Below are 21277 nucleotides of genomic sequence, written 5' to 3'. Positions count from 1 at the left end.
AGCAGAAATCCAGGTGTAAAACAAGACTAAGAACACTGCAGGTTGAAATCTTTTATTTACTTAGATCAGCAGGGCGGACACGTATAACACACGGCAAAGGGGCTGCTGTGGCAAGTCACTTCAGCTCCTCCAGGAAATACACTTTTCCTTCAGAAAGGAGTACCTAGCTTTCAGAATGCCCACATTGAACCCAAGGGACATTCTGGGTAAAAAGGAGCAATATTGCTGAAATCTCAATGCTGTTTAATGCTATGATAAACTAAAGGCATAGTTAAGCACCTCAGAGAAACTACCTATGTTTTAAATTAAAGCATAAAAAGAATCATATAAACACTATATAGCCTCCTATTCTGCATACTATTTTTTTCCTAAAAGCAGCTTTAGAGTAGATCAAAAGATTACGAGAAATTATGTACCAAAATGACTGCTAGCCTTTTCATTTACTAAAATTCTATTTTTTTTCTTAATCCACATTTGGTTAGATTTGGGTTGTTCACATGAAAGGGTTTTAAATAAAATTCTACTGTGAGAGATCTCTGATGAATTTACAGATTTTTTCTATCAATCAATTTTGTGCATTTTTCCTCTGCAATCTTATTAGTTTAATCACATTTCACACTCCTACCTTATGGAAATTATTTTACACAAAAGATATGCATACTTCATCCTTTCCTTCCAAGTGCAATTAATAAGTCTTAAAAGAAGGTAAATTGTCTAATGAGGAACTAAGAAGGTCCATATTTATTACCATGCTTTATCATTTGCTTTCCTTCATCTCTGTTTCCCCTTAGATCACAGGTATCTCCGAAACTTCTTACTCGACGAGACAAATCATACTTATAGTCTGGACAAAGATTTAGGAACTTTTGATAAATTGAGATCTTAGGTGTTTTGATTACAGAGTCCGCATACCCATTTTAATAATAATAGCCTTTTTTGCATTAGTGTTCGTATGTATCATGGTCACTGACTTCTCCATTTGTATTTCTGAAGCATACTTACCTTGTGTGAAAGTATGAGCTTTCAGCACCCTTTACAAAAGCTTTACTCAGTCTAAGTCTGACAATTCAAAGATACTCCCACCTTACCTTTCTGCTACACATAATCCTTCAGTAAAAAGTTTAGTTCACTATCACAGAAGAACAGAAATTTGCTCAAGTCAGGTTGGGGAAATCAGTGAATAATGGGGTATTTGACTAAGAGTTATCCCCAGGGTTTTTTGAGATGTTTGGTACTCTTGATAGGCAAAGTTCTTTTGAAATGAAAATTAGAGCTGTCGGGTGCAATACAAAGTGCTGGTGATAAGCTTTTAAACCCCTCAGTGTTCCAGCAACCAAGGCTAGCCAGAAAACAAGAATTCTATTTTATGATTTTTCTTTTTAAGATTAAACATTAGTTTCCGCTCTTCTACAGCGAAAAAAAAAAATCAAGAACTTTGTGAAAATTTTGCGATAGTTATAATGCCTTCAAATGCCTAATAGCTTAGTGCTCTGTCAGGCCATTTGCCTTGGACTCTGGTTGCTGTCAGTAGTGTAAATCAGCCCTGGATATGATCCAGGGGGCTCTGACCTCCAGACAGCAGTCACTGGTTCCACCTTGGCTCATCAGAACCTTTCCAAGCAAAATCTTCATCTGGAAGACAGCGGCAACTAACATCTTTACAATTCCCACTATCAAAAACTCCTTTACCATAAATTGAATCACAGGGGTAAATAAGAATACCTAGACACTTATTTTGTTTGATCTGATTTTGTTTGGTATGTTTTCAGTTTGTTTACTTGACAGCAATGRTTGAACCTAACTGTGAAGGCAGGGTTTAACTTTGTGTGGCTCCTGTTACAAACTTGGTACAACACATGCAAATAAAGCATGTGTTTGAGTAACTTTCAAGTTCTTGATAGCTACTAAAATCTGCCCAGGAGCTCTAACCACCTTGCGGGCAGTTTGCAGATGATTTATCATGTACTGCTAAAGAAAAGAGCAGAACAGACAGAAGAAAGCACGCTCGTCACAATTAGTTATTCCAGTAAGTATTTCATTTCCCTCACTGAACTAAACAAACGAAAAAATCATCTCTCTGGACAACTATAATTTCAGTTGGGGCACCATAAATACATRGAAGAAGATTTGTGACTAATTCATACTGAATAGAAAACCACTTGCAGGCTACTGCCACGCTGTGTTTAATTCTTTGAGTGTTCCTTACATATAAGAGATCCCAGCATAACAAATTAAACTGAAGTATCATCTACATTTTAGCAGTAGTTCAAGTTGTTCAAAAATTAGCTTCTACCCAAAGATTTAGGAGCAGTTCTGCATCAGATCAAAACATTTCTTTGTACATGGACATGCTTTTACGATGCATTTTATTACAAGTAAATTAATGCCTTGGTATTTGCAAAAGGCATGACATGAATAAGTCTATTAATGCATGATTAGGTATAGGTATACATCTATCTTACCTAATGCAGGTCTTAGATCCTAACATTACTTAGTGAAGGGCAGTAACTGTTTTACACATACATAAATTTACTTATCTTTTTCTGGGTGAATCATAAAATCTTTTTTAAAGGATTTTTTATTGTTTTAGAAATATACGGCTACTATGACGCATCTGCTACTTTAAATTCAACATGACCTTTTCCAGAGTTGTTCTGATAGATAAACAGTGCAGTCTGCCTTTCTCTTAGCATGCACTGGCATCATTAGGCTTTCCATGGAGTTAATGGAAGTCTTTACTTCCAAGAGTGTTGATTTCAGCTAATTATCAAACTGAGCTACTACAATCTCTTATTAAAAATTCAAAATAAAGTATTAACATGGCAGAGTAGCACAAAAGGACACAAGTCTGTCAATACACAGAGTTCCCTTAGGGGCTTTTGCAAATGAAAATGAGAGGAAAAAAAGTCTAGAATTAAAAGTTAGTTACAAATACATATAYACACACACACACACACACATATATATATACACATACATATATAATGGAGAAAGAGCTGGAGAAGGAAATGGTTGCTTTTCTTTCTTTCTTTCTTTTTTTCAGGTTAGCCATTAACATACTCCATTGCTGTGATTGGAGACATCCTACACAACTAATCCTGAAACATGCTGTTTTAAGTACGGCCATGATAAAAATGAAAACACTGCTGCTGAGACTCCCCCCTCCGCCCCATTCCTTCCTGTTTGGACACGTAAGGAGAGAGGAAAGTGCTTCAGTAACTGTTTGGGGAGGTAGTCTCTTGTGTACAACAAGCAGTAGCTCGTTCTCTCTTTTTAGTATTTAAATTTCAAATTGATGCACACTTTCTGCCTTGAGTGATTCTGAGAAGCGGCTTTCCTGTGCTGTCAAACTTAGTGCTGTGAGGATGATCACACAGGAGGAAGAAGCAGTGCCCTTTCCAAAAGCACCTGCTGGTGACAGAGTCTCTCATGCTTTAGTGCCTGGGTGGCAGGAAAGATTGTTAGTAAATCATCTTCCCTTAACAATACATGTACATTTTTCTACATGAGGTACTTTGATTGTCTAGGTATAATCTGCCAAGGTGGAAAGGAAAACTGGTTTTTATTTAATTTTTTTGTGGGATGCAGTCCTACAAGGTAGGAAGTAAACTCCACACTACTAGCCAACAGGGAGAAAGTGTGCTTCACAAAATGGTAGTAAAAGAATTGAAATTCTGCCTTCATTTTTCATCAATGCTTATTTTACATGCTAAAATGAAGTCAAAGCAGTGGCATTGTGCCAGGAAAAAAAAGAAAAAAAAAACTATTAAAACCTAAGGGTTAGCTGAGACATTTCCTGGTACAATTTTATGAGATTATTTTGTATACCACACCTTTTCATTAGAATGACCATAAAACAAGACTCAAATCTCGTCTTCCCTGTGTAAGACACTCCTGTGAGATCTTCAGTTTTCCCTTCTTTTCTCCTGCAAAGGAACTCTCCATTMCCTCACACGTTTCCTCACAGCATACTATAATGTGGTCTATGCAACTGTTCAACTTTAATCTGATCTCATTCTTTCGAGATTTCTTTTGGTTGCCCTAAATGATGATCAAGTAGCAACAGAGAAATGGGTGCAGATTTTAGTCCGTGTTGTAAGGACCACTGGCCACTGACATTACTTTCAAGATTAGGAGAATTCCAGACTCCTGCAGCTGCTGCAAATAATTTGTCCCTATCCATGGTCTCTAAAACACAGCCATATGATCACAGATCATTCAATGATACACAGAACAAAATCTTGCTAGTCTTCTAAGGAAGAGTCATTTTTATCTCGCAAATACACTCAAAAAAGGACAACAGTGCTCAGATTTTCATATATTAGAGCCTCACCTCACTCCATCTGTTCTTCACACTACTCTAAAAGAAATTACAGAACAGATCTAATTTTGCAAAATTTTCCTTTTGAAAAGTTTGCTTTTGATATTCCTATCCTAATGCATTTTATGTGTTTCAATATGCTTGTCCATTATAAATCCTTTTAAAAGGATCTTCCTATTTATGCATAATTACCATTCCATTTTAAAACCTCAGATCTCCTCTATCATTTCATCTAATTAAATGGTACCAACTAATGCTGCAATTAGGCTGAAAGACCATGACACAATTAAGTATAATTTTACTTTTTTTCTTTCAGCTGTTCTCTTTTACTAGCTTTTCCCTTGTGAGTCTTCCTGCTTTAATAATATCTCAAGAGATACTACACATTACCACTTGAATTAATCACTGGATTAGAAGATATTGTTGACTAGGAACCAGTAATAGTCATGATGTGATTACATTCATTATGAGCAAGCAGAGGACAGTGTCCGATGGCCAAAAACCTAACATGCAGACACGCATGTATTCAAAGTTGGGGCTTCAGAAAGCTACTTTTGCCACATTGAGGCTGAAATTATTGTTAAAAAGAAGTAGGAGGTAGAAATACAAGAAAAAAAACATTCAGAATTCTTTAAAAAGTGGGTTTTTGATGGGCAGAAAACTCCACAATGCAGAAGGAAGATTAATTCAGGTAAAAGCTCATCCAGTTCAGTGACAGAGGTAATCATTAGAAGGGGGAAGAAAAAAAGAAAAGAAAAGAAAGAAAAAAGCAACAACAAAAATATAGTTTGTAATTAATAGGAAATCTCAAATTGAAAACTGTAGAAAACTGATAAGAAAACTAAAGAAGTGTATTGAGACTAATAAACAGCAGGGGAGTAATTTATTCAAAAAAAAAAAAAAGAAAAAAGAAATGAAAAGAAAAAGAACACACACACCACTCAAAGCAACCTAATCCATTTCTTCTGAAATCTGTAAAAAAGCATCACTTTAACACACTGGAGGTCCATCCTAAGAGGACATCCTGGAGTGTGAAAGGTTTACTTGATTCAAACAAACAAGCAAGCCATTTTTCAGAAACCTGAAGCAGCAGGCAAGTTCAATGTACACTCTTCTTGTCTTTGGAAGCAGCCTGACGTGCTCATAACTTGTAAAACCCTTTAACCATTTCAACAGCCGCTAGGTATTGAGGAAGKGGCTAAAATAGATTACACATCAACACTGCTCTGTAAGAAAATGCAGTAACTCACCGCCAAGAATTCATAAAGCRCTAATTAATGATATACGTGACAAATGATTAAAAAAAGTCCTAGAACATCAGGTAAGTTCGGTAACTCAGGAAAATTGCCAGTATTACACTGATACTGAAAGGCACAAGAGGCCGTGAGCCAGTTAACGTGAGATCAGTCATGTGGAAGATAATGGAAAGATTATAAAGAACTTCTGCTGGAGAAGCAACAGCTTGAAATGTGATTCCTCCCAGACAACCTTCTGTCAAACAAGCTTGATTAAATTTCTGATGGGATTATAAGTTTAATTGGCAAAGATAACTGTTAGAAATTAATATGCTTCAAGATTTTCAGTTGTGTTTGAGCTAGCAAGATACCATATTCTAAAAGATGTTGCACAGTACTATTTTTGTTGTTGCTGAAGTCCTAAGAGAATTGCCTAAAAACTTACAGAAAGACTTATCGTGAAAGTATTTTCTCAGATTATTGTAAATTCATCAATGTAAGAGCTCCACAATCTGGACTAAAGTAGCTGAACAGATGAATATTCAGTGTGAAACACATTTGAAATTTCTGCATTAAGACGTTGCAACTTTTTTCTTCAAATAGTTGAATACTGACCTCTAATACTTTGCTTTCTGATTATGTCCTTGTGGTTACTGCATGATTAGTGTGAAGATGTAAATGGCATTGTTAGAAYCATTTCAAAAGATACTAGAAAAAATAGAAAGTGTGTAACAACAGAGAATAGAAGAATAACAATACATGGGCATAACARGAAATTATCTATAACTTGTGGTTATACAAGGAAGTTAAGTACAGAAATTTAAGGCTACAGCCTATTAGGAGAAGCCATTGTTGGGTTTTATTGCTATATGCTCTGTCCACAAAAGTCACTGACCTTTTACTCTCATCATTTTTCAGTTTATTAAAAAAGAAAATTCAGTGTTCGTTAATAAGTTGCATAGTGAAATTATTCCTGCCGTTGCTCGAAGAATCTTAGAATATTCACCTAGCATTTCTATTATTATTATATAATACCTTTTGATATGCACAACACAATACTACAATATACTYAATGTCTGTTCCTGGGTGCTGTTAATATCATTATGTTTTTAATGAGTAAATATGGAGAGACTATGGAAAACTATTTTTTTTTTTAATATAACAAGTAATGTCTCTACTAAATATAAGTCTACGTTATTTTTTCTAGAATAGTAGTACGTCTCACTAGTCAATGTTATGCRATCAGGTAAGATAATTATCAGCACATATTCTCTGCAGAGCACCAGTACTGCATGATACAACRTAAGCATATAAAAAGATATATTAACTGCTGGATTTGGCACTGAACTTTGTAAGTCTCTCTTGCCTGTTAAAATCCCATGAATAGTCCTCATTTTAAGGAATTCACAATAGCAAGATAATTGCAAGTGATATTATATAACTCTTGGGAGAAAATGGAAAGATTATGATAGAGGGATAAGATRGAAAAAGAAAGATTTTCTGTAAATTATTAGTTTAGAAATAAAAACATAATAGGCACAGTGGCAGCAATAATAAGCAGAAAACAGAGACTGATAAAATGTTAGAAATCAAAGTAGGAAATTCTGTGGCTTATCTGACAGAAGAATACACAGTTTCTAGTACTTTATATCAGGAAGAAATTATGACTTCTCCCCCTCTGAAGCAGTGAGGTAAACAAATGGAGAAAAGGCCTCTACACAACTCCAGGCACACGCTTGCATCCAGATAGCAAGCTCACYGTTATGTAGTTAGTTATTTACAAGAATTAAAAACAGTCTTATAATAATTTCCACTCACTGAGATCACTGATTCTGAATGCATTAACCTGGAGTGCATAAATTCTCAGATTTAAAGCTGAATTATGATAACCTATGACAAATAGTATTTTAAACATGACAACCTATACTTTATGAATTCTCATTTGAAGGAGTTATTTTGAGGACTGGTCTGTTATTATTATGCCAACTGGTCTGTTATTATCATGCTTAAGGGTTTGCTGGAAATAATACACGGCCTAAGTGAACAAGCCTTTTTTGTGGTTCAGTGAGCTCAAGGGAAATGTAAGAGTAATCTYTCTTGATTAGAAATTCTTTCCTCCGTTCTTTATCATCTTTCATGTTGTTGGGTCAAAATCTCATAGTGGTTATATGCTCTGACCCTGAATTTTAATAGATCTCTGCTTAGACTATGAAAATTTGTAGGCAATAGTAAGGCTCACAAAAACAAAARGGGGTGGGGGGATGAGAGAGAGGAATTACACACTTCTGGGAATAAAGCAGATGATAGAGCAAGCCCATATCCATGAGAATTGTCTATCTTCATTGGGAGCTGCAATGATTACTGCAGCTGAAAGAGACCTGCACTAAATGAAGAAGAGACGAACAGAAGTGAATTTATATTAACATCAGTTTGCAACACAAAGGCAAGGAATTAATGGAGTTGTTTGTTGGTTCTTAATGCAGTCAAGCTTTCCAAAGAATGCCAGGATTTCTAACCATACATTTGGACGCACTCATGCAAATTTTCTACCAAGTCTCTCCCTAGACAGTAAAACTATGTTCACGAGCCGTAACTGATCACTTGCTGGTTTTTCAGCTTTTACCATATTGTGTACTTTTTAGCTAAAAGTAATTTTGGGACACAATACGTTTTGCAGTTTTAAATTGTATGTACATAGGAGGTGGATTACTGACTGTCTTCAAGCAGGCCAAGCTTTAGTAAAGCATAACAATATTTGCATAATACCTCCTTTTCTTTGGAACCTTTTTTCCTTTCCATATTCCAAAGTACTGAATAGCATTTAAAAGGTGTAAGGTTAGAAATCCTTTGTCACCCTCTATTTTCAATGATGTGCATGTTCAGTCAAAATGAGAAATCCATTATCACGGGTACAACTTGAATTAGTAATCTATACAGTTTGCATTCACCCAAACACACCATTCATTTACAGGCAGGATACTACAATAGTGATGCTGATATCCAAAGGTTGTGCAAAAACACTGAGGAAATCTCATGTGATGAAGTCCAGCTAGCTTATGACAAAAACATAAAAATGTTTTCCAAAGCAGCCAGGACACGGCTCTAGCAAGCAACTTGATTCATCATTACATAGCACGTGACATTAAGCCATATCGTTTGACACACCAGGCACACCATGACCCAAGCTATTTCTGTATGGATGAATTTTTGAATTAAACAATTTTAGTGTTTTATGAAAAGCTTTGCTCCAATGTCAAACATCATTTTATTCCATTTACTGGTATATTGCAACTCTCTTCTAAAAAAAGACTCCTAGCATCACAAAATACTTTGTTGTATGTTGGCCTTTGCTCACACTATATCTGCTAGATTTGATATCCTTCAGTCCTTTCAAAAAGCTCCATCATTATCTACTGAGTGATGTTCCCAAACTGCTAACTGTTCCATGAAAGAGACCACATACAAGGAGTCTGATATGATCAAGGCTTTCATTTGCTCTTCTGGCATAAAGAAAAAAATATATTTTTTCTACCACTTTATTACTAAAATAAATTTACACAGCATAAGTCACTGGACTATACTGCTATGCTGTCTCTTTAAATATATACATATATAGCCATTAATTATTGTCATTGCAAGTACAGTTGTTTTACAGTGACACATTGATTTGATTTAGTGTAATTTTAGCATTGTTTTAATGACAGAGCCCTTTCTTTGAAAAATCTTAACAGATTACAATGATGTAGAAAGCCACAGACCCAAGTAAGAACAACATTACTTATGAGATGGACTGCAGTTAGCAGAATGTTAGACTCGAATCAGAAAGTAAAAAGGATAAAGTGCCATTATCCTTTCACTCAACTATTCTAAATAAGAACAGAAGACACGTACCAATGCCTTCAAAGCAGGTTTTCCATTCATAATCGTCTCTTCCTCATCCTCAGCAATAATGAGTAAATAAAATAAAAATAGATAATTAAAATAAAATGGTTTATAGCTTCACCGAAGAGCTAAACAGCTTAGTACGGACTGGAGTGCAGCTGGGATGACTGCTCAGCACTTACTTAACACTCACTCTGGACACTTACCTGACCACAACATCACTACTTCTGTATAGAAGTGTGTATAGAACTGCTCAGGCCTGTAGTTTGCTCCTAACTCAGAGAAATTAGAATTCATAAAGTAGATGGAATCCAAGACCTTCAAGCTTCTAACCACCTACAAGGTGGTTGTGGTGCTCCTCCTTACACTGCCATGTAGGTTTTTTTTTTTTTTTTTTTTTTTTTTTTTTTTTTTTGTCTGAAGCAGCACATGTACGTCCTGCTTACACACAACTTATTTAAGAAAGTCACCTTGAATACCTGATTAATTATCTACAGCTAATGCCAGTACATTGATTTCTTCCAGTACCCTGAGAGCAGAGACAATTTGGTACTATTTCAAATAGCTGGCATGCAGCTGATGCAAGTCCATGTCTTTTGCCCTGTGTTAATGTGGTTCTAACATAATGACTTTTTCAAAAGTAATTTTAAATGTTTAATCAACTCTTACTCAAGCCACAATAAAGAAAATATCATTTGATTTAGGATATCAGTTTGTAGATTTTTAAACAAGGCTTCTATGGTTATCTCCCTTGCTTGGATGGGTTGCTGCTGTTCCTCTTAAGATGCCTGAATAACTCTCACATTAACTAAGAGTTAAGTTTGAGTAGTTCCACTCAGCTATATCAAGACAAGGAGTAGAGAATAAAAATAAAACAAAGATTAATGTCTCCAGTAATTTTAACAGACTGGAAAAAAAATGCAATCTTGGACACAGTATCTGACCTACGGAATACAATTATTTGTGGCTAAAAATATGAATGTTTTTCTTAATCATGAACTTGTTTCCAGTAGCATAGATGTTGGACAATATTTGAAGAACATCTCTAATAAAGGGACATTGGAAGTGTTCAATTCTGTTCCTCATACAGTTAGTGCTAACATAACTATTTATGCTACTAGGAGTAAAACTGGACTACAAGGGTATAATGACCTCTCACACAAGAACTGGTGAAGGGATGTTTTATGCTTCATCTGCACAGCAATAAATTTCATACTTTCTCCATTTTATCTGTTAATTCAGCATCTATTGGAAAGATTTCATAAGCAAAGGACACAATTAGGTCAGATGATTAACCATTAACTATTGCAATTGTAACACATGTACATTTGGTCTACAGCGTTTGAATTTTCTTTGCAAAGTCTTTCTAATCCCCCGGTACTGAAGCAGGGCACACTATAACAAAAATTGTTCAAAATAGTACTAGAAACATTCTTAAGTTCAATGTAGAAGTTTCATTGCTTTAGTTCTTGAGTCACCCTGTGATATGTGTTTGATACTCTGGTTTAGAAGAGACATCACAAGAGAGAGCAATTGTAAAAGTTTATTTGTAACTTTTTCCTTTGTAATATTATGTAGTCATGAAATAGCTCTTCTTTCTGTTAAGTTTCAACACCTACTTCAGAAAAATAAGAATTAAATAGCATGAGAGAACTAAAAAGCATCTGCTTTTATTTATACTTCTATTACCAATTTGCTGTAATTTCAACTAATGCATTCCTCTTTACTGTAGCAGAACAGGTAAACTTTGTCTCACTTTATTGAGCTATTGGCCATTACTGCAAAGGGCAATTTCTTCAGTCATCTTCCACATGGAGGTCCAGCACACAGATGGAAGGGCTTTAAAGGACATGCACATTTTCCAGCACTGCCCATCCACTTTAAATGGAAGACTTTTTGATACAAATCATCTTTCCACAGAACAGAATTATTTTACAAAAGCCATTTGAGTCTGGTCTGAGTATCTGACTGAGCTCTAAAGGRTGGCTGGTCCTACAAAGTACATTCGTACAGCAAGCTAAATCCTGTTATACTAAAACAATGGCAGTCTTGCAGCTAACTGCAGCAGAAGTCAGAAGACACACTAAGTGTGTAAATGGAGGCCGGTAGAGTTGTAGATGGCAGATTTTTATTTGAATTTCTACAGTGGCTTATATAAAATAATGTATGTACTCTCACACTGCTTAGTAGATTGAGTGACTGATGTTGGAATGGCATTGTATAGTACAGAAAAAGCTTGATATTATAAATTCTCAAATTAAATAGAAGAAGGAAAAAGAAGTTGTTACCTCAGACTTCAAGTCAGAAGACTTAACCCAAAAGGAACTGAGGTGGAGAAAGCAAGTTCTTCAGAAAGCTTTATCTTGAATCCACTAAATTCCATTGATTTTCAATGGTGGGTTTTTTATGTTTATGGTCCTACATCATCAGCTGCTTTTGAAAGGGTTGTCCTAAACAAGTTCCTCATTTAGGTATGGGAACAGATCTGCTAAATCCAGTTCCAGATTCTTTTCTTTCAACAGATCCAAATACACATACATATATATGCTAGCTCATCAATGAAGCCTTTAGGCATAAGCAGTGGCTTAATGCTTTTTCAGGTGTTCAGATGTTATGCTATTAAAGGCACAGGAAGTATAATTTATCCAGGTGCATATATACATAGAAGTAAATATTTATTCCACTGTAAGCTTCAAAATCACAGTCTTACACAACATGCTTAAGGTTGAAGTCTCAAAATATTTGGCTGAAATTCTCCGCTGATTTCCATTTTTCTGATCAAGTAAAACAGAGAACATGAAAATTAGATGAGTAAATCCTGCTTCAAACTCAGGCTGAGATTTGAATTATTTAGAGATTTCTCAGCACATGACATACACCTGGGAGATTCATGTGCTTAGGACGGTAATGTGCAAAAGACAGGCACCTAGCATAGTCTTGGAAACCTGTATCACATACCACTACAAATTATTCCAATTATACATATAGTGATTGATTACTCTTTTCAGGTTACCTTTTTTTTTTTCCCTCCGCCAATGTTGTTAGAGATTTTAAAACTAGTTAACATCCTTATGCCAGTCTTCCTAGTATCTCAGGGGATATATCGGCCTTAAATGGAAACAATCCTAATATGATAAAAACATACTTAATAYGAATTACAAGACAAAAATGCCCTCTTTTTAGTGAGATTAAGGCACAGAAGAAAGGCCAGTGACTAGCAATTTCAGTATTTTTTTCAAGAATTGGTTTATGTAATTATTTTTTACTATAACACTCTTAGCTTTTCTGGTTTGGTTTTCTTTACCTTTCTAGATTTCTAAAACAAGGTATTAACAGCACCAGTTAGAACAACTAAATGCGTTAGCACACATGAGCAAAGCTGCAATTATTGGCTAAGCTTGCTTTTAGGCACGCAATTGCAAAATAAAACACGTGAAGTCAAAGCAGTACGAATTACAACTGTGCATTCACACTCTTTTACGAAGGCTCTGGAGATGACGGTAAGGAACCTCAGGTCACAAAGCCTTCCAAAACATTGCTGTAGTTGCTCTGCCTCCTCCCCCTGTCAAAACCCCCAATATCCATAAATTGTGCTGACGCCTCACGGATACCGTAGCTTTTGTGYCTCCCTTTCTGTTGTCCTCTCTGATCGGATTGCCCGACAGACAATACTTCCTGTGACGAGTCTTTCCTGGTACATGACTGGACCGACTGCGCATATGCTGCACAGCGCTTTCCCCCYAAACTCCCCTACTTCTGCAGAGACATGAGAAAGCATCTGCTGGGAGTTGCCTGTGGTCATTAAAACACTCTTTACAGTTCCTGAACTCATATTTTCATCAAATAYATTCCCCCACCCCACCCTAGAGGCCCACACACTTTTTCTTCCAACACGTTTTGGAGGTTTACCTATCAACTACCACCGCAGCAGCAAGATATATTAARATCCACATCTTATAAAAGCCTGTAGTCTCACACATTCAAGGAAGTCTTCCCTAGGTTGAACACTATATACTTACTATATAAGAGAATAGGGATATGACACATTCAGACTACATGTTTCATATGGTGGATGGCTCTATTCTTGAGCTAACTGCTAGAAACGTCTGATGTTGAAATGCCTATTTTCTGTGGAAATTGTTTACAGGAAGAACAAAACGCAACATTTTCTGGACAACTGTACTTTTGCATGCCTACATGCATACATCAGCCCTATGTCACACTTGCCACGTGGCTGTCCTCTTGAGATCGTAAGAAAYGTAGTGGTACCCTCCAGCACGCTCTTTCTCATCCAGAACTTGTGATGTATATGTTTCCATATAGATTATATACAGCTATACAGAAGGCTGAGTTTAGGTCAAGACATTTCCTTTATGTAAATCCAGTTCAGAGAAGTATTAGGGAAAAAGCCAGAAAAAAAAGCAGACACTGCTATTGACATGCAGGGAAAAAACAGGTGGATAATTCATGGTGATTAACTTATTCCACAGACTCGGTCTCGCTTCCTGTTTACAGGATATTCATGACCAGATGCGTTTCTCCATTGAATAACTGTCAGTTACAAACTCGATTTCTARTCTCTGTTGCTTAATTGGAAATACYGAGTATTTGATCTTTGAGCTGTGCGGTTTAACTGTCATAGATTARAGAAGTCTTCTAGTTCTTCTCATACACCATAATTTTGTGAAATAGGTTCAAAATGAATATGCTCATGCAAACCTAAAACTTCATACTAATGAGTATTGAATGTAGAATTTTGAACTTTTACACAGCTTCCCACTCTTTAAAATCTTGACCATTTGCAAAGAATAAAAATAAACAAAGAACAGATGCTCCATTCGCTCTCATCCACGGGTCATAAGTTATGTGAAAATACCCTATTAAAAAAAGAAAAAAAAAAAACCCACTATGGCAAATATCCCTACTGGATTTGTTACATTTCAGAAGACCTTTTGTTTGGTTTACTATTTTTTTTTTTTTTTTAAATGAAAGCTCAAACTTAATCAATCAGTAGAAGATATGAGTGATGTATTCATACTCAAGAACGGTTACTGAAATCTCTTCCTGATGCAAACTTTTGATTTCTGAATTCTGATTTCTGAATCAGGCCATTAAATACTATGTTTCTAGTTCTGTCTTTTAGAAAAGAAAAAGCAATAAAAGTCATTTTTTTACCTTTAGTTGCAGAAAAAAATTCTATAACTTTGGTAGAACACTTCCTTCCTTCCTCTTCTGATAATTGCCAGAGAACTACTTTTGTCTATTTTCTTGCTGGTTCGTAGGCCGGGATTGTAGTGATAGTTGACTTATGATGGATCTTAAATAAGGTGACCTCTTGCTTATGATGAGTTAACTTTTTTTTTAATTATTATTTCAGAGTATCATTTTTAAATATGACTCTTCCTAAGCCATCTCTCAGTAGCACTTCTTACTGAAGWAGTCTTGCATTTCAGGTGTACTACTTTCCCCACCTTTGGAATTTTCAAAATTTTTGCTGTATATCATCTGCTTCAACAACACTGTTATGAAAGTATGAAGGCTGGAAGAACTAAATTAGCTTCACCTCTGCCAATGGATGCCCCTGCCCATTTTCAACTCAGTACACTGGATTTCTTCTGAACACTTCTCCAAAAGTTTGGGATTTTGGGGTAGGGGGGAGAAGTACTGGCCTTGTTTAGGAAGAGTCATGCGCTTCTCTGTTGCTCTTTCCACTTATTTGCTCGGGCTTAGCATAAAGAAAAAGTGAAGCTTAAAGTACTAAGGTCTATAAAGAGTCACATAATTATTACACTTAAAAAAAAAAGCAGTAGGAAGAATTTTCTATTTTTTTTAAGGAAGAAGTAGTGAAGAAGTGGTGGTTACTATTTAATTTTAGTGGAAAACTAGTGCTAATAGCAGCTTGAAACATTGAGTCTTATCAAGGAGACCCATACANTTTTTTTAAGGAAGTAGTAGTGAAGAAGTGGTCAGTTACTATTTAATTTTAGTGGAAAACTAGTGCTAATAGCAGCTTGAAACATTTTGAGTCTTATCAAGGACACCCATACAATTGGGGTGGGGGGCAGAGAAACTGTTCTTAAAATGGCACCCCAAATGCAGGAAGTGGACTAATACTAAATTAGCTAGAGTCACAATTTAGCAAAAGGATTTAGTAAAGGTGAATTRCAATAATTACTTATTGCATGTCATGCATTACTTAAAGATAAGGCTAGAGTAAACTACAAAGTGGAAATATAAAACTATTTCAGCAGAGAGAACCAAGCTTCATTAACCTTATACTAGATGYGGCCTGATACAAGATTAAATGTGAATATTCTTTCCAAACGTAACCCTTGAACTTAGTAACTTTTCTGTGAACTACAGCAGTATAAATTAACTAAAAACATGCAGCATCTCAGAAGCCTTGTATCTGCTGTTCCCATTCGTGTTTTGAAATGATATTCATCAGTATCACGTAATGATTTTGTACCAAATATAATTTCTAGAGTGTATTACCGAGCATGACAATATTCCAACATTCATTCAGCAGTTCTACTGAAAATAACATTCCTTGCTATAATGGAGTAATCACTTGAAAGCAAGATAGTATCCATAYTGTCGCCCAAATTCTACATCTTATAGACGAGGGCGGCAAATTTACCTGCAGCAATTAAATTGGCAAAAACAATTGTAAGTGATTTCAAATTTCATATATACTAATCAAAATGGTATGTTAAAAGAAACCCTTCACTATACACACAGAAAAAGACTGAAGTCATCTTACATTTCTGTTGGTCACCATTATGGGAATATCGAGGGTGACTGAAATGAGGAAGGCAAGCGTGAAACGCTTTGGTTTCTTTTACAGGGCTCAGCAGAGTGGAGAAGGCAGAGGGCCACACTGAACCCAGTCTGATCAATATCAAAACATACCTGATCTTTGATAAGAAAAAACATAAACAAGTAGAAAAATTTTGAAGGGCCAAAACACTTTTAAGTTATTATTGCAATATTGAAAGAATTCAAAGCTGAAATACATATACAATGGATAAGTTTAAAACAATTAAGACTGCTTCCCTGAGCTGGAAAACAGAAACCAGACTATATTGTGATAGGGACCATTTCATTTCTTTCCTCTTCTGTTACACGCATGGAAATTAGACATTAAAAAAAAAAAACACTATCTGAAGTTCAGGAAGGTAACCTAATTTAAAAAACACTCATGTTTTCCTAACCCCAGGGAGAAAACTGTTAAAATGAATAAACCGTACAAATACACACACAATCCTAGACAAAGTGTAGTCTTATAGCTGAAAGAAGTACCAAAGAGTTTGAAGTCTTCTGTAAAATCATATTTTACATGTTCATACACTARTATAATAAATGTAAATAAATGTAATAAACAGCCTCTAAATCACATGGTAAATAACTGAATACATGCACAATTCAATGCAATATAAACACATACTTCCAAAGCGACTGGACGCAAAACAGAATCCTAGTACAAATATAATAGCTGCTAGAATTATGATCATAACCATATGGACAGATTTTATGAATAATCTGGAAAATTTAAATGCAGTAAAGGCAGAAATTCTATTTGGGAGTGGACCATGTCTTCTTAATGGGAGGAATATGGAATAGCTTGACTATTACTAACAAAACAGGGTCCCATCAAAAAAAGTAACAATTTCTTTAGAGCAACACGAATTGAATGTGAGGTGTGAGAAAGGTTTCTAAACAAAACTGGACAAGGTCTCTGGTAGGCRATTCCAACACAGAATGATACAGAATGATTCTGCAAACTGACAGACCTGTGCCCATCAGACTTTTTGTTTTTGAAAAAACAAACAAACAATACTGTCAGCTTGCTGATAACCTCAAGGATTCATAGGAACTTCTGATCTATGGAAAATCTTAGAAAAACATTGATTTTTTCCTCTAGTTTGACTAGATAGAAGTAACACCTCAAAACAACAAAAGCAAGCTTACAAATAGTGATGCATTTTCTGGACCTTTTTAGCAAAAGGTCCTGTCTAGTGCTGCTATGCTGATACAGGAACATACCTTTCTGCACATAAAGCTGCCAAGCAAATCAAACAGGCAGCTCAGAAGAGATCAGCCACCAGCCACATGCACAGTCACCACATCCCTCCTCAGATAACAGGAAAGCTGCTTCATGAGCTCTCGGGCTCAAGCTGCCGAGCAGCTGAATTCAGTGCTGAGGGTGCACATACCCCTGTGCCTGACCAGTCCAGCCGTGCCCGCAGGGGCAGCAAACGYACCTTCATGGCAAAGGTGCCACTGAGGAGAAACCTGACTCTGAGCCGTGACACGTTCTGAGGTTACCCTAGCACCCACAGCCACGTGCCAGTGAAGCAGTACAGGTGAAAGCCAAAATGGTGATGCCTACCTGTGAGCATAAAAATACCAGCTTTTCTGTTCTTACTGCTGTTCTTGCTGGCCAACTGACGTTACTTCCTTCACTTTCGTGAATGGCTCATGTGCCCTGACTGAGCATATGAAATTTTAAGTCAAAAGGTCCAACATCAAACACTGAAGAAGTTCAGTGGTAAGCCTGATCCTTGATATTTATGCACCAGCAAACATAAGCACTAAATCCACCTCAAAAATCTGCAGAGTAGATCTCAGATACATAGCAGAAATGAATGACGATCAGCTGCAATGCAGAAATATCGATCCACGCAGTATTCCCATATTCCAAATGGTATTGTATGCCAGATTTCTATCATCAGTTATGTGCTGTAGTAAAACAGATCTTATATTCATTTACTTCGATTATGGCAGTATTTTGTGCTGATGCATGGGGTGGGAGAAGGAGAAGAGACTGTCATCTTAAAATCTCAATAGCAGCAAATTAAGACCTGTGACAAGGTAATAGAAGAATAAATCAAAATTACCATAGAGCTGTCTGTACTCTATGCTGAGCAAAACATCAACACAGCAGCTTATTTTGGGGATACATGTGGGAAGCAGTTGGGAATTTGCCAGTAGATCACTAAAAGATAAGAGAAAATGGCATCTTATCAAAATTGGGAAAGAAAAAGAAAAGCATAAGTGGCTGGGCTGCAGGAGGCTAGGAAGATATGCTTGCTCTGTTCTCACTGTTTTGCTTAGCCTTTCATCACTGACCACTACTGGAGACAAGTCACAGACACTTGGATAAACATTTAATCTGGCATACTACAGTCGTTCTCATGTTATGATAACCACTGGAGTCCCACAGAGATCTACATGGGAACCAGTAATGTTTRGAGTATTACCAAGTGTCCTGGAAAAGAACTGAACACACAGTAATTTCTGATAAATAACAATAACTGTACTGAAAGCTGGCTGAAGAACTGCAGAAGGATTTCATGATATGTGGAGACTGTATAACAGAACAGTAGATGAAATGTCTAGCTGTTCAATCCTGACCRTATAAACACTAAGATGGAGATAAATTAGCTATTACAGCTCAGAAAAATGATTTTAGAATCACTGTGGTTAGTTCTCTGAAAACAGCCGCTGCATGTTCCATAAGTCCAAAGGGCAAATAGCACAGACATCATCTCAGTCATAGAGAAGGGAACTATTTGAATTGTTTTATATTAGAATATGAGAGTTACAGTACTAATCCACACAGTTTAAGTAAATATTTTACAGTTAATTCTAAATATGTAACTGCATAGAGGTCTCTGACATGAATCTCTCTACATCCCCATACCCCTTCCAAAGAAAAAAAATATATAGAAATAAAGGAAGGTATCAAAAAGACAGCAAGGATGATAAAGTGTATAAGATGGCTTCTATCCAAAGAAAATCTAAATAGATATGACAYTTTGGTTTGGAAAGGAGATATGATAGAGGGGGACAGAACTGTAAGTGAATAAATGTAAATATATAAGCTTAAATTAAAAATACAGAGTAGCTATCTAAAACTTRTTAAAAGTATGTGAATTAGATGAAGCTGTGAGAGAACTGCCTTAGAAGTAAAACAAATGTTCAGCTAGCACATAACTAATACACACCAATATAGCAACACACAGCACATAATATGGCAATTCCAGATGTTAGAGGCCAAAACATACAAATACATCTAAGAAATAAATTTAACAAATTCATGGAAAGAAAGACCATCAGGAATTATTAAACAYAAAGACGCAGAACTGATCGCTAGATCAAGATATTCCTAAACTACAGATTACCAGAATCCAGGAGGATGCAGCACAAGCAGTACCAGGCACCATCAGAAATGAGTCATGAGGGTCAGATGAACAATGTGGCTCCTCTCCTGTTCCTAGCTTATGTTCAAGAATGAAGGATTTCACTCTGAGATGTAAAATAAAAAGTTTATGTGTGTGTGTGTGTGTGTGTGTGTGTGTGTGTGTGTGTGTGTGTATTTTTAACATCTTTTTTTTTAAACTCAGCCTGTATATTGTAATCTTATTTAATTATATTCATCCATTTACCTTTCTCCAGATTTTCCTCTCCAGGCCAGATCTACAGTGGTCAATATTAAAAAGCTGCAAGTTAATGCATGTATTAAGTTGTTCATATTTTAGCACAGAGTAACTTCTCTAATTTTTAAATGATAAATGCTATAACTATATATAAAAATATATAATCACAATTAAATATTCTACTTGATAGTTTCTTTTCTGCTGAGATAACACTACAAGCCTAGCATCTGTTGCAGCTCTCCTATTTATCCAACAGCCCTGTATTTTATGATTAAACACACTGATTTTAGCTGAACTATCCAGCAAGAACAGCAGTATAGGAATGTATATAAGCCAAACCATGGAAATGAGTTTTATATTTCTACAAAACAAGAGCTCTTCTTAAAACTGACTGGAAAACAAAACAGTTTCCATTTTATTTAATTTTCAGTAAGTGGAAATAATTGAGTAMAAGTCAGTTCCCCAAAACTTTTGTTCTATACCTCTGCAAAATAGCTGGGTTTTGTAACGAAGCATCACTAAACTTGCCAGAGCAAGATAAAGGTTCACAGGGGTATTAGTCATTCCATAGCTATCAGATTTTGCAACCTAGGATTCACAAATATAGGCAATCAGATAAACAATGAGATTATAGCAACCGTTCCCATCTAACCAGTCGGTAACACCTCTCAACGGGCATCAGGCAGAGTCAGCGACTCCTCCTCGCCTTGGGAAGACATTTTCAGTACATCTAGCAAACATCTCTCTTGAGGACACATTTGTAAGAGGACCTGAAGCTAACGAGCAGCCTGCCCTGTTCATGCCTTCATCTTTGCTTTCRAGTTCATGCATTCAAGAGCATTCTAACTTCATCCTGATTTTGAATTCAAATGTTTCCAAGCCAAAGTGTGCGTGTGTGTTGGGGGGAGAAACTTTCATCGGTGTCCTTTTGTTTACTCTTTTCAAGGTGTTTTTAAGGCTAGCAAATRCTTTGTTGCTAGCACTGAAGTAGACAGGTGTTGCCTCAGAGGTTGATTGCTTTTATTGATCAGCATGACATTTGATTTCCTGGCCAGAGCCTGCTCCAGAGAATGCTGGATTTCCAAAAGAATAAGGTCAAGCTTTTTGAGAAAACACTTGCCAAGGTGTGCGCCAAAGCAAGCAGATCAAAGAGAAACTAGGTTGTCTTGTGACTGAGCAAAAGTAAATGCACTTTACCACGACTGAACAAATGATAACACATGGTTGAGTCAGGCTGATTTTCAAAAAAGGAAAATAGAGTTAAAAAAAAAACTTTTAAAATGCTAACATTTCATAAATTGCTTCTATCAAAGCAACTCCCTTCCTACCAAACGAACAACCTTTCATTATTTACTTCTATCTGGCCCCAAATACGTGAGCTACAACAAAATTCATAG

Source organism: Rhea americana, unplaced genomic scaffold, assembly GCF_003343005.1.
Source record: "Rhea americana isolate MKP2758 unplaced genomic scaffold, rheAme1 scaffold_141, whole genome shotgun sequence".
In the NCBI taxonomy this organism is placed as follows: Eukaryota; Metazoa; Chordata; class Aves; order Rheiformes; family Rheidae; genus Rhea; species Rhea americana.
The sequence above is the reverse complement of the archived record's forward strand: the minus strand, read 5'-3'. Positions refer to the sequence as shown.